This window comes from Budorcas taxicolor, chromosome 8 (genome assembly GCF_023091745.1).
Source record: "Budorcas taxicolor isolate Tak-1 chromosome 8, Takin1.1, whole genome shotgun sequence".
Lineage (NCBI taxonomy): Eukaryota > Metazoa > Chordata > Mammalia > Artiodactyla > Bovidae > Budorcas > Budorcas taxicolor.
The window spans coordinates 114,119,357-114,132,299 of NC_068917.1; the positions used below are offsets into that span (position 1 = coordinate 114,119,357).

The 12,943-nt window shown below is 42.8% G+C and overlaps 1 long non-coding RNA gene across 2 annotated transcripts in view; it reads left to right on the plus strand.

Moving 5' to 3' along the window:
• The window catches only part of LOC128052679 (uncharacterized), a 28,333-nt gene extending 25,443 nt beyond the window's left edge, over window positions 1-2,890 (plus strand). The window contains exons 6-7 of one of the 2 annotated variants that reach the window (XR_008199829.1): window positions 2,245-2,276; window positions 2,785-2,890. This is a non-coding gene — a long non-coding RNA (uncharacterized LOC128052679). Of the gene's footprint in view, window positions 1-2,244; window positions 2,730-2,784 lie in introns of those variants that run through there. The other variant, XR_008199830.1, reaches the window with a different exon arrangement.
• The last annotated feature ends 10,053 nt before the right edge of the window (window positions 2,891-12,943 follow it).

Genomic DNA, 12,943 nt, shown 5'->3' on the forward strand with positions numbered 1-12,943 from the left:
GTGAACACACAGATGATAAGCAAGCAACCAACCTTGCTGTTGATGTGGAGAAAGTCTTAGTGGTCTGAGATTAGGCCACTAGATTAGATAGAAAATTAAATCGCCATAACATTCCAGTAAGCCAAAGCCTAATCCAGAGCAAGGCTCTACATTTTCAATTCGATGAAAGCTACAGTAAGAAAGCTACAGAAGAAAAGTCTGAAGCTAGCAGAGGCTGGTTCATGGGATTTAAGGAAAGAAGCCATCCCTTTAACATAAAAGTACAAGGTGAAGAAGTATATATGTTCTGATATAGAACCTACAGCAAGTTTTCCCAAAAATCTTAGCTAAGATAATTAACAAAGGTGGCTACGCTAAACAACAGATTTTCAGTGTCAAGAAAATGGCCTTCTATTGGAAGAAGATGCCATCTGGGACATTCATAACTAGAGAGGAAAAAATAAATGCCTGGCTTCAAAGCTTCAAAGGACAGACTCACTGTCATATTAGGAGCTCACACAGCTGTTGACTTAAAGTTGAAGCCGGTCTCATTTTCCATTTCAGAAATCACGGGGCCCCTAGGAATTCTGCTAAATTCATTCTGCCTGTGTTCTATAAATGAAGCAACAGATCCCAGATGGCTGCACATCTGTTTACAACATGGTTTACTGAGTATTTTAAGCCCACGATTGAGACCCAGTGCTCAGAAAAAAAGGACTTCTTTAAAAACATTACTGTTCACTGATCATGCCCTTGGTCACCCGAGAGCTCTAATGGAAATGCGCAGTGAGCTTAATGTTGTTTTCCTGCCAGCTAACACAACATCTACTCTGCAGCCCATGGATCAAGAGTAATTTCAAGTTTCAAGTCCTATTATTTAAGAAATACATCTCATAAGGCCATAGCTGCCATAGATAGATATTCCTCTGATGGATCTGGAAAAGTACATTGAAAACCTTCTTGAAAGGATTCGCCGTTCTAGCGGCCATTAAAAACATTCGTGATTCATGGGTATAGGTCAAAATATCAACACAAGCAGGAGTTTGGAAGGAGTTGACTCCAGTTCTCATGGGTGACTTTGACGGTTCAAGACCTGAATTGAGGAAGCGACTTCAGATGTGGTGGAAACAGTAAGAGCTAGAATTCGAAGTGCAGCCTGAAGACGCGGCTGAACTGCTGCTGTCTCGTGACGGGACAGTGATGGGTGAGGAGGCGCTTCTTACGGATGAGCAAAGAAATGGACTTCTTGAAATGGAATCTACTCTGGTAATGATGCTGTAGTAATTGTTGAAAGACAACAAAGGATTTAGAATATTACATAAACTTAATTGATAAAGTTGCAGTAGGGTTTGAGAGAGTTGGTTCCAATTTTGAAAGAAGTTCTGTTGTGGGTAAAATGCTATCAAACAGCATTGCACGCTCCAGAGAAATTGTTTGTGAAAGGAAAAGTCAACTGATGTTGCAACCTTCATTGTTGTCTTTTTAAAATTTATTTTTAATTGGAGGATAATTACAATATCGTGTTGGTTTCTACCATACATCAGCCGTAGGTATACGTATGTCCCTTCCCTCTTGAATCTGCCTTCCACCTCCCACACCCGTCCCACCCCTCTAGGTTGTCACAGAGCATCCGGCTTGAGCTCCCCGTGTCACGCGGCGGATTCCCACTGGCTGCCTCTCCTGCACATGCTGACGTGTGTGTTTCAGTGCTGCTCTCTCGGTCCGTCCCATCCTCTCCTTCCCCACCGTGTTCACAAGTCTGCGTCTCCTTTGCTGCCTTACAAACAGGTTCATTAGGAGATCTTCCTAGATTCCATGTATATATGTGTATATACAGGTTATACTACCTGGGCCTCCTGCATTGCAGGCAGACGCTTTACCCTCTGAGCCACCAGGGCTATATATGTTAATATACGATATTTGTGTCTTATTCTAAGAAATTTTCACCTCGACCTTCAGTAACTGCCACCCTGATCAGTCAACAGCCACCAACACTGAGGCAAGACCCTCCCCCAACAAAAAGATTATGATTTGCTGAAGGCTCAGATGATGATTAGCATTTTTTAAGCAATAATGTATTTCTTAGTCAAGGTATGTACGTTGGTTTGTTGGTTTTTTTTTTAAGACATAATGCTGTTCGACACTTAATATAGTATAGGGTAAATATGTTTTTTTTTGTTTTTTTTTAAATATGTTTTATATGCACTGAGAAGACAAAAAAAATTTCACGTGACTTGCTTCATTGTGATATTTGCTTTATTGCAGTGGTCTGGAAGTGAACCCACGACATCTCTGCGGTATGTCTATATTCCCTGAACCCTCGTATGCGCAGTCTCCACCGTTATCGACATCCCTCACGAGAACAGCACAGTTGTTACAAAGGATACGCCTACACTGACACGTCATCATCCCCCAAAGCCCACAGTTTACCTCGGGGTTCACTCAGGGTTCACATTCTGTGGATTTGGACAGATGCATCATAACGCGAGGTTGAGATGGTTGGGTGGCATCACCGACTGGATGGACATGAGTTTGAGCGAGCTTCAGGGGTTGGTGATGGACAGGGAAGCCTGGTGAGCTGCAGTCCATGGAATCGCAAAGAGCCGGACACGACTGAGCAACTGAACTGACTGATGACTGTAAAGTCATTCAGAGTATTTCCACTGCCTTAAAAATCGTGCGGACTCCACTTGTTCATCCCTCCCTCCAAACCCCAGACAACCACTGGTCTTGTCTCCATACGTCTGCTTTCTTCACTGAATAATGTGCACTGGTACAGAGAGTTTCTTGGTTCTTTTTTTCCAGCTCTGTGGATGCCACAATGCTTGCCTAACCAGTTCCCTATAGGAAATAGGGTTTGTTTCTCCTTTTTGGCAACACTGCAATGAATGAATGACCTGCTACAGACTTCATTTTGTAGGTGAGTAGGTGTATTTGTGATATGAACACCTAGAAGTGAGAGAAGTGCGGAAGACTGACTTAGTATTACAGTGGACCTGGAATGGGATTAGCTGTCCCCTACAGAAACAGGAATGACCAGAAGAATAACACTCACTTCTAGCAAGAGTCGAACATGACTGAGCAACTAACGCTTTTCTTTCAACGCTAGTATTTACAACAGAGGAAATGTAATGCAGGGAAGTGCTTATGACATGGTAGAAGAACTGAGAGCCTAACTGAGAAAACGAAGCAGAGGCGCCGCAGCTTGTGGCCTAGAGAGACAGAAATCAAAACCTGTGTGACTGAATCCCAGAGCTGTGGGCCACCTGTTGGAGACTAGGACCTCTTAGGACCTCTAAGTACCTGCGTGGTGGGGGCTGGGGCCACTAAGGAGGTGCAGACACTGCTGGAGAAGTGCCTGAGTTAGAAGAGAGAGGGAGAGGAATGTCCTGGCCTTGACCTTTCCTCCCTGTCTTCCAGTCTTTCAGAAATCAGCTGATCGTGAGTTTGGGTGTCACAATTAACAGAGGTCAGCCCCCTGCAGTCCAGAGCAGGGTGGTGGAAGCACGGTGAATGGCTTCAGAACCTATATGGCCCAGCCCTCATTTTACTCAGCATTTAAGTTCATTTATCCTTCAGCCCATGTTTAGTACCTTCAAATTTCTGCCTATCATGCAGTGGCACTCTCCCCTTTCCCCAAAACAGGAAGAGGGACTCAAAGTCCATTAGTCACCATTTCCTTTTTGACTTCAGGATCTACTGATGAGCCTCACCCCTCTCCAGCAGGTCCAGATGTGACTTTTTGTGGCCTGGTGACCTATGAACTAAGTTGTAAATTAAGTCCCACCAACACTCCATACAAAACTGTAGGAGATGGGGAAGGGGTGGGGGGGGAGTAGAAATCATTGGTTTATAGGTACAGAACAAAAATATGCTTTAGTAGTATCATCCTGACTGCTATAAAGAGCCACAAGGTCATAGCTGATATTTATCACTTCCCTCTTTACCTTTTATTCCGTATTTCCTTTCTTTTTAAGCTAGCCCTTCAGGTGGTTAGAGTTATCTGCTTGGCTGGATAACTGTATCAGTCAGGATATATTCACCACAACAGAAAATACACCTGGGATTTCAACAGAATTTAATATAAGGAGTTGGCTAAGTTACTCTGGCCACCTGATGCGAAGACCTGACTCATTGGAAAAGACCCTGATGCTGGGAAAGGCTGAAGGCGGGAGGAGAAGGGGACCGCAGAGGATGAGATGCTTGGATGGCATCACCAACTCGAGGGACATGAGTTTGAACAAGCTCTGGAAGTTGGTGATGGACAGGGAGGCCTGGCGTGCTGTGGTCCATGGGGTTGCAAAGAATTGGACGTGACTGAACTGAACTGAAGTAGTTTTGGAGAACTGAAAAGGCAAAAACGGGGAACTGAGCTAACCCACAGCTAGGAACTGTGATGAAGCTGTCACTCCCGGGACCGTAGGGACAAAAGAAGCTTGAAGGAGAGTACTCTGAGACAGCGCCTGAGGCTGACAGTTGATGATATCTTTGATTAGGCATGATGAGGCTGGTTCTTGGAGTATCCTCTGACCCAAAGCGCAGTACTATAATTGTTAACCACTTGTCAGAGAAGACTGCATCCTTCCTCCCTTCTCTGCTTTGCAGAATCAAACAGGAAGTCAACTGGCAAAGTAGAAATATAGTTCTCATAGTCCCAACCCTAGCATCACAAAGCAGAGTATTAAAGTGTGGGTTTGGACTGAGAGATGATGGTGTAATAACCGGGACAGCTTGTCACTTTGCCTACTCAATATCTGTGCACAGCTTTCTACATCTATTTCAACTTCCGATACAGCAATAACAAAGTTCAGCTTTTCTTTAACAAAATACAATTGTCCTTTGTAGAAATAGGCACTCTCACCTTTTCCACAAAAAGAAAAGATCTCAAATGTCATTTTAGTGACCGTTGGGTGATGTCAGTTACTTCTCAACTTTAGAGTCCCTCTTGAATGTCCTGTAAGCTAAAGATGAAACTGTAAAGTTAACCACTGCCATTAATTCTTACAGTGCAAAGGAAGAAAAAGTCAGTTTGTATATACACAAATATACAAACACACAGATTTATAGACATACATTAAGCAAAGAAGAAAATAATATTTAGGGATTAGTCCCCTCCTCTCTGTGGTCATGAGCCTGTAGCTGATACTTGTAACTTCCTTCTTCCCCTACTCATTCCATATTTCCTTTGCTCTGAGCCAGCAGCTATACCAGGTGGTGTGATCGAAAGCTTCATTCCTGAAGACTGGGAACCTTCAGTGGTCCCCTCTCATCTTGGTTGCTGTAGTTTCCCAGTAGCTTTTGCAGTGAGAACATAGAGGAGAAAATGAAGATAGATGACACAGAGGAGGCAGATTCCCCTGACGTGGCAGCTGGTGATGTGGGTGGGAGTGGAGAACAGAAATTCAGATGTGCACTAGAAGTTTTACTCAGGTGTGACCCAGGTGACCCAGTTCTGGCTTGAGTTTGAAGGGAGCGAGATCTGGGCTTTATGTATGGTTATCAACTGCCCTGCTTTGCTCCAGACTGAAGGATTGCCCAGAACCTGAGAGTTCCTGCATTACAACAGGGAACGTCCCTGGAAAGCTGGAATGAATTCATCACCCCAGCCCACTATGAACTGGCGAAGGCTGATGAGTGACAGGAGCTTCTTGGCATGAGCGCCGAGTCACCTTCTGGGATAACCAGCCCTTAGGGAATAAGCAGTCAAGATGGGTTAGTTGACCGAGTATGAAAGCATTCAGTGGTACAGAGAAGTGGTGATTCTTCAGGCTCCGTGGCAGCTGTCATTCAGATCCATCCCCAACCCTTGGAATCCATGGGTCCAATGTGAGTTCTAGGGAGAGAAGAGGTGGGGGGGTGAAATGTTTGACACCTCCTGCCCAGTAGAGTGTGACCCAGAGGGGACAGATTCTCACCACAGACCACCCACAGCTCCAGAAAGTGAAGGCTTTAGTGCATTAATGACCAGTCGAAGATAGGCTGGAAGGTTGTCAGGGGTGGGGAGGAGGAGCTGGGTGACACAGACTGGCACGTGGAAGCTCTGAAATACTCAGCAGGGCAGAGTAACATTTATGCAGGTGGGGCATAACTCGGTGAAATTTGTGTTATTACAGCAAAGCATAACAGGAGCAGGCCAGGAAGTAGGGAGGCCAGAGGAAACTTGGCAACAGTTAGGCTTTTCTTGAAGCAATTCCAGCTGGCAGAAGAGGGCTAGGTTACTTTCTTTGTAATATTGTGCCATCTAGTGTTAACTTTTATGTACTCCTTTGTTCTAGTCAGTTAAGTCGTGTTAGCCTCTGAGACCCCATGGACTGCACGGAAAGAGCTGGACACGCCTGGTGACTGGACACCAATGAACGGACTTCAGAGAGTGGGTGTAGAGGGAGCACATCTCAACATAACAGCAGCCACTTATGGCATCTCACGGCTGTCCTCATACTCAGTGGCGGAAAGCTGAAAGCATTTCCTCCAAGACCAGGAAGAAGACAAGGATGTCCACTCTCACCACTTTTATTCAGCACAGGTTTGGAAGTTCTGGACACAGTCATCCAGGAAGAAAAATAAGAGAGATTTAAGTTGAAAAGAAGAAGTAGAACTGCATTGTTTGTAGATGACTCAATGCTCTATTATACATAGAAAGCTTCCCCAACCCCCCAAACCCTACCAGGAGCCTGCTGGAGCTCATCAGTGAACTCGGTAGAGTTGCTAGGCACAAAATTTTAATATACAAAAGGAGTGTGTGTGTGTGTGTGTGTGTGTGTGTATACTATCAGAAAGAGAAATTAAGAAAACAATTCCACTTACCATCACATCAAAAATAATAAAGTGAAAAATGAAAGTGACAGTCACTCAGTCATATCCAACTCTTTGTGACCCCATGGACTATAGCCTGCCAGGCTCCTCTGTCCATGGAATTCTCCAGGAAAGAATACTGGAATGGGTTGCCATTCCCTTCTCCATCAAAAATAATAAAATACCTATGAATAAACCTATCTAAGGAGACAAAAGATCTGTACTCTGAAAACTGTAAGATGCTGATGAAAGAAATTGAAGATGACACAAACAGGAAGATAAACTGGATACTTGGATTGGAAGACTGAATATTGTTAAAATAACCATTGTCCCCCAAGGCAATCTACAGATTCAATGCAATCCCTATCAAATTACCAGTGGCATTTTTCACAGAACAAGAAAAAAAATTATGGAAACACAAAAGACTCCAAATAGCTAGAACAATCTTGAGAAGGAAGAACAGAACTCAGGAATCACACTCCCTGACTTTAGGCTATACTGAAAAGCTAGTTATCAATACTGTATGGTACTGGCACACAGTTAATTGTGATCCACACAGTCAAAGGCTTTGGCATAGTCAATAAAGCAAAAATCGATGTTTTTCTGGAACTTTCTTGCTTTTTCGATGGTCCAGCAGATGTTGGTAATTTGATCTCTGGTTCCTCTGCCTTTTCTAAAACCAGCTTGAACATCAGGAAGTTCATGGTTCACGTATTGCTGAAGCCTAGCTTGGAGAATTTTGAGCATTACTTTATTAGCGTGTGAGATGAGTGCAACTGTGCACTAGTTTGAGCATTCTTTGGCATTGCCTTTCTTTGGGATTGGAATGAAAACTGACCTTTTCCAGTCCTGTGGCCACTGCTGAGTTTTCCAAATTGGCTGGCATATTGAGTGCAGCACTTTCACAGCATCATCTTTCAGGATTTGAAACAGCTCAACTGGAATTCCATCACCTCCACTAGCTTTGTTTGTAGTGATGCTTTCTAAGGCCCACTTGACTTCACATTCCAGGATGTCTGGCTCTAGGTGAGTGATCACACCATCATGATTATCTGGGTTGTGAAGATCTTTTTTGTACAGTTCTTCTGTGTATTCTTGCCACCGTTTCTTAATATCTTCTGCTTCTGTTAGGTCCAGACCATTTCTGTCCTTTATTGAGCCCATCTTTGCATGAAATGTTCCCTTGGTATCTCCAATTTTCTTGAAGAGATCTCTAGTCTTTCCCATTCTGTTGTTTTCCTCTATTTCTTTGCATTGATCACTGAGGAAGGCTTTCTTATCTCTTCTTGCTATTCTTTGGAACTCTGTATTCACATGCTTATATCTTTCCTTTTCTCCTTTGCTTTTTGCTTCTCTTCACAGCTGTTTGTAAGCCCTCCCCAGACAGCCATTTTGCTTTTTTGCATTTCTTTCCCATGGGGATGGTCTTGATCCCTGTCTCCTGTACAGTGTCACATACCACCGTCCATAGTTCATCAGGCCCTCTATCGGTCAGATCTAGTCCCTTAAATCTATTTCTCACTTCCACTGTATAATCATAAGGGATTTGATTTAGGTCATATCTGAATGGTCTAGTGGTTTTCCCTACTTTCTTCAACTTGTCTGAATTTGGCAATAAGGAGCTCATGATCTGAGCCACAGTCAGCTCCCAGTCTTGTTTTTGCTGACTGTATAGAGCTTCTCCATCTTTGGCTGCAAAGAATATAATCAATCTGTGTGGCTCACAATAAACTGTGGAAAATTCTGAAAGAAATGGGAATACTAGACCACCTGACTGGCCTCTTGAGAAACTTATATGCAGGTCAGGAAGCAAGTTAGAACAGGACATGGAACAACAGACTGGTTCCAAATAGGAAACGGAATACATCAAGGCTGTATATTGTTGCCCTGCTTATTTAACTTATATGGAGAGTACATTGTGAGAAACGCTGGGCTGGAGGAAGCACAAGCTGGAATCAAGATTGCCGGGAGAAATATCAATAACCTCAGATATGCAGATGACACCACCCTTATGTCAGAAAGTACAGAGGAACTATAAAGCCTCTTGATGAAAGTGAAAGAAGAGAGTGAAAAGGTTGGCTTAAAGCTGAACATTCAGAAAACGAAGATCATGGCATCTGGTCCCATCACTTCATGGCAAATAGATGGGGAAACAGTGGAAACAGTGTCAGACTTTATTTTTGGGGGCCCGAAAATCACTGTAGATGGTGATTGCAGCCATGAAATTAAAAGACGCTTACTCCTTGGAAGGAAAGTTATGACCAACCTAGATAGCATGTTAAAAAGCAGAGACGTTAGTTTGCCAACAAAGGTCCGTAAGTCAAAGCTATGGTTTTTCCAGTAGTCATGTATGGATGTGAGAATTGGACTGTGAAGAAAGTTGAGTGTCGAAGAATTAATGCTTCTGAACTGTGGTGTTGGAGAAGACTCTTAATTAAGAGTCCCTTGGACTGCAAGGAGATCCAAGCAGTCCATCCTAAAGGAGATCAGTCCTGGGTGTTCTTTGGAAGGAATGATACTAAAGCTGAAACTCCAGTACTTTGGCCACCTCATGAGAAGAGTTGACTCACTGGAAAAGACTCTGATGCTGAGAGGGATTGGGGGCAGGAGGAGAAGGAGACAACAGAGGATGAGATGGCTGGATGGCATCACCGACTCGATGGACGTGAGTTTGAGTGAACTCCGGGAGTTGGTGATGGATAGGGAGGGCCTGGCGTGCTGCGATTCAGGGGGTCGCAAAGAGTCAGACACAACTGAGCGACTGAACTGAACTGGCACAAAAACAGATATACAGATCAATAGGAAAGGTGAGAAAGCTCAGAAATTAACCCACACACTTATGGTCAATTAATATCTGACAAAGAAGGCAAGACTATACAATGGAAAAAAGACAGTCTCTTCAATAAGTGATGCTGGGAAAACTGGACAGTTGTATGTAAAAGAATGAAATTAGAACTTCTTTAACACCACATACAAAGATAAAAATGGATTGAAGACCGAAATGTAAGACCAGATACTATAAAACTCCGAAAGGAAAACATAGGCAGCACACTCTTTGACATAAAGTGTAGCAATATAGTTTTGGATTTATCTCCTAGAGTAATAGAAATAAAAACAAAAATAAACAAATGGGGCCTAATTAAAAGTTTTTACACAGTAAAGGAAACCATAAACCACAAAAAAATAACCTAAGGACTGGGAGAAAATATTTGCAAATAATGTTACTGACCAGGGATTAATTTCCAAAATATACAAACAGTTCACATAGCTTAATATCAAAAAACAAACAACCCAACCAATAAATAGGCAGAAGACCTAAGTAGACATTTCTCCAAAGACATACAGATGACCAATAAGCACATAAAAGCATGCTCAATATTCAGCTCAGTTCAGTCTCGCAGTCGTGTCTGACTCTTTGTGACCCCACGGACTGCAGCACACCAGGCTTCACCAGCTCCCAGTGCTTGCTCAGACTCACATCCATCAACTTGGTGATGCCATTCAATCAACTCATCCTCTGTTGTCACCTTCTCCTCCTGTCTGCAATCTTTCCCAGTATCAAGGTCTTTTCCAATGAGTCAGTTCTTCACATCAGGTGGCCAAAGTATTGGAGTTTCAGCTTCAGCATCAGTCCTTCCAATGAATATTCAGGACTGATTCCCTTTAGGATGGACTGGTTGGATCTCCTTGCAGTCCAAGGAACTCTCAAGAGTCTTCTCCAACACCACAGTTCAAAAGCATCAGTTCTTCGGTGCTCAGCTTTCTTTATAGTCCAACTCTCACAGCCATACATGACCACAGGAAAAACCATAGCCTTGACTAGACGGACCTTTGTTGGCAAAGTAATGTCTCTGCTTTTTAATATGCTGTCTAGGTTGGTCATAGCTTTTCTTCCAAGGAGCAAGCATCTTTTAATTTCATGACTGCTGTCACCATCCGCAGTGATTTTGGAGCCCAAGAAAATAAAGTCTGTTACTGTTTCCATTGTTCCCCCATCTATTTGCCATGAAGTGATGGGACCAGATGCCATGATCTTAGTTTTCTGCATGTTGAGTTTTAAGCCAAATTTTTCACTCTCCTCTTTCACTTTCATCAAGAGACTCTTTAGTTGCTAACTATTAAGGAAATGCAAACCAAAACTACAATGAGGTGTCACCTCACAGCAGTCAGAATGGCCATTACTTAGAAAGATCTACATGTGATAAATGCTGGAGAGGATGTGGAAAAAAGGGCCCTCCTACACACTATTGGTGGAAGTGTAAACTAGTGCCACCGCTGCGGAGAGCAGTATGGCGGTTCCTCAAAACCCTAAAACAGACTTACCATATTATCTCGCAACCCCACTCCTGGGCAGATATTGAGAGAAAACTAATTTGAAAAGATACATGCACCTTGATGTTCATAGCAGCCCTGTTTACAATAGGCAAGACTTGGGAACATACATTTAGATTCTTGATCCATTTTGAGTTAATTTTTGTAAATGCTATGAGGAAAGGGCCTAGAGTTACTTTTATGAAAAGATTTTCTCTCTCTGACTCCATTTCTTTTAAGATACTCTAATTTTCTATTTCTTCTTTGATATTTTAAAAGCCTTAAAAGTTAAAGCAAAAATTAACCATGTTAAGCACTAATGCCTTGTTTAAGGTACTAAGTGTAGAGTTTCAAGCCACAAGAGACAGCCATCACTTGGTAGAGTTTTTCCGTAGTCATTTTTATTATGAAATACTTCAGACAGAAACATGTAAAGATTATTATAATGAACATGTATCAACAACAAAGCTTAAGAAATAAAACATTTCTCGTCTAGAGGAAGCATGCTGTATTTCCCTTTCGAACTGCATCTCCTTCCTCTCATAAAAGCAGCCACAGTCACAAATTTGGCGATCATTCTTGCAATTCACATCCTTATATTTTTGCTTATGTATATATCCGTCAATCGTGTGTAATGTTACTTTGTGTTTTGTAAAGTGATACATAAGTGATATATATATAGTATGTGTCCTTCTACAGATATAAATGTTTTTGCTGAAGTTTTCTATTTTGTCATTTGTTTAGAGATAATTTGGAATCGCTTATTGAAGCTTTTTTTTTTTCAGTGAAACAAGAATTGGATTTTTAATTTTTAAATTAATTTCTATTGGAACATAGATTTACAATGTTTTGTTTCTGCTGTACAGCAGAGTAAATTGGTTATACATATACATATATCCATTATTTTTTAGCTTCTTTTCCTACATGGGTCATTACAGAGTACTGAGTAGAGTTCCCTGGGCACACAGTTATTACTCACTTTTTAAATATATAGTATTGAGTATATGTCAGTTCTAATCTTCCAATTTGTCCCTCCTCCTGAAGCAACTCTTAATTATGGCTGCTCTCCCATCCTTGTCAGATAATTCAAATCTTTGGTTTATCTTTATACTGATATCAGTCGATTGCCTTGTCTCATTCAGGTTGTGACTTTTCTGGCTCTTGGTGTGATGGGTGAATCTCTGTACCCTGGACGTTTTGAGGGCTGAGTGACGAGACTCTGGACCCTGTTTAAGTCTCTCCTTTCAGCAGCAGGCGCCCTGTTTAGTTTAGCGCCTAGGCCCCTGTGCGCTTTCTTCGCTCTGGTTCCGATGACAGCATAGGTCTCAGAGCCGAGAGAGTGCTCTTCCGGTTCACCGTGTTCGCCTGGCACCACCAGGGCTCCTGTTTGATCCCGTTGACGCCGCCTGCAGGGGCCGAGTGCGCTTTCCCTGCAGGTCCTGCTGGAGGGAGTGTGGGAGATGCTGGGCCATGGGGCAGTTACTGCTTCCCTGAGCCTGTTCAAAAGCATATTCAAAAGCAGAGAGGTTACTTTGCCAACAAAGGTCTGTCTAGTCAAGGCTATGGTTTCCCAGTGGTCATGTATGGATGTGAAAGTTGGACTGTGAAGAAAGCTGAGCACTGAAGAATTGATGCTTTTGAACTGTGGTGTTTGGAGAAGACTCTTCAGAGTCCCTTGGACTGCAAGGAGATCCAACCAGTCAATCGCAAAGGAAATCAGTCCTGAATATTCATTGGAAGGACTGATGCTGAAGCTGAAACTCCAATACTTTGGCCACTGGATGAGAATTGACTCGTTGGAAAAGAGCTTGATGTTAGGAAGGATTGAAGGTGGGAGGAGAAGGGGACGACAGAGGATGAG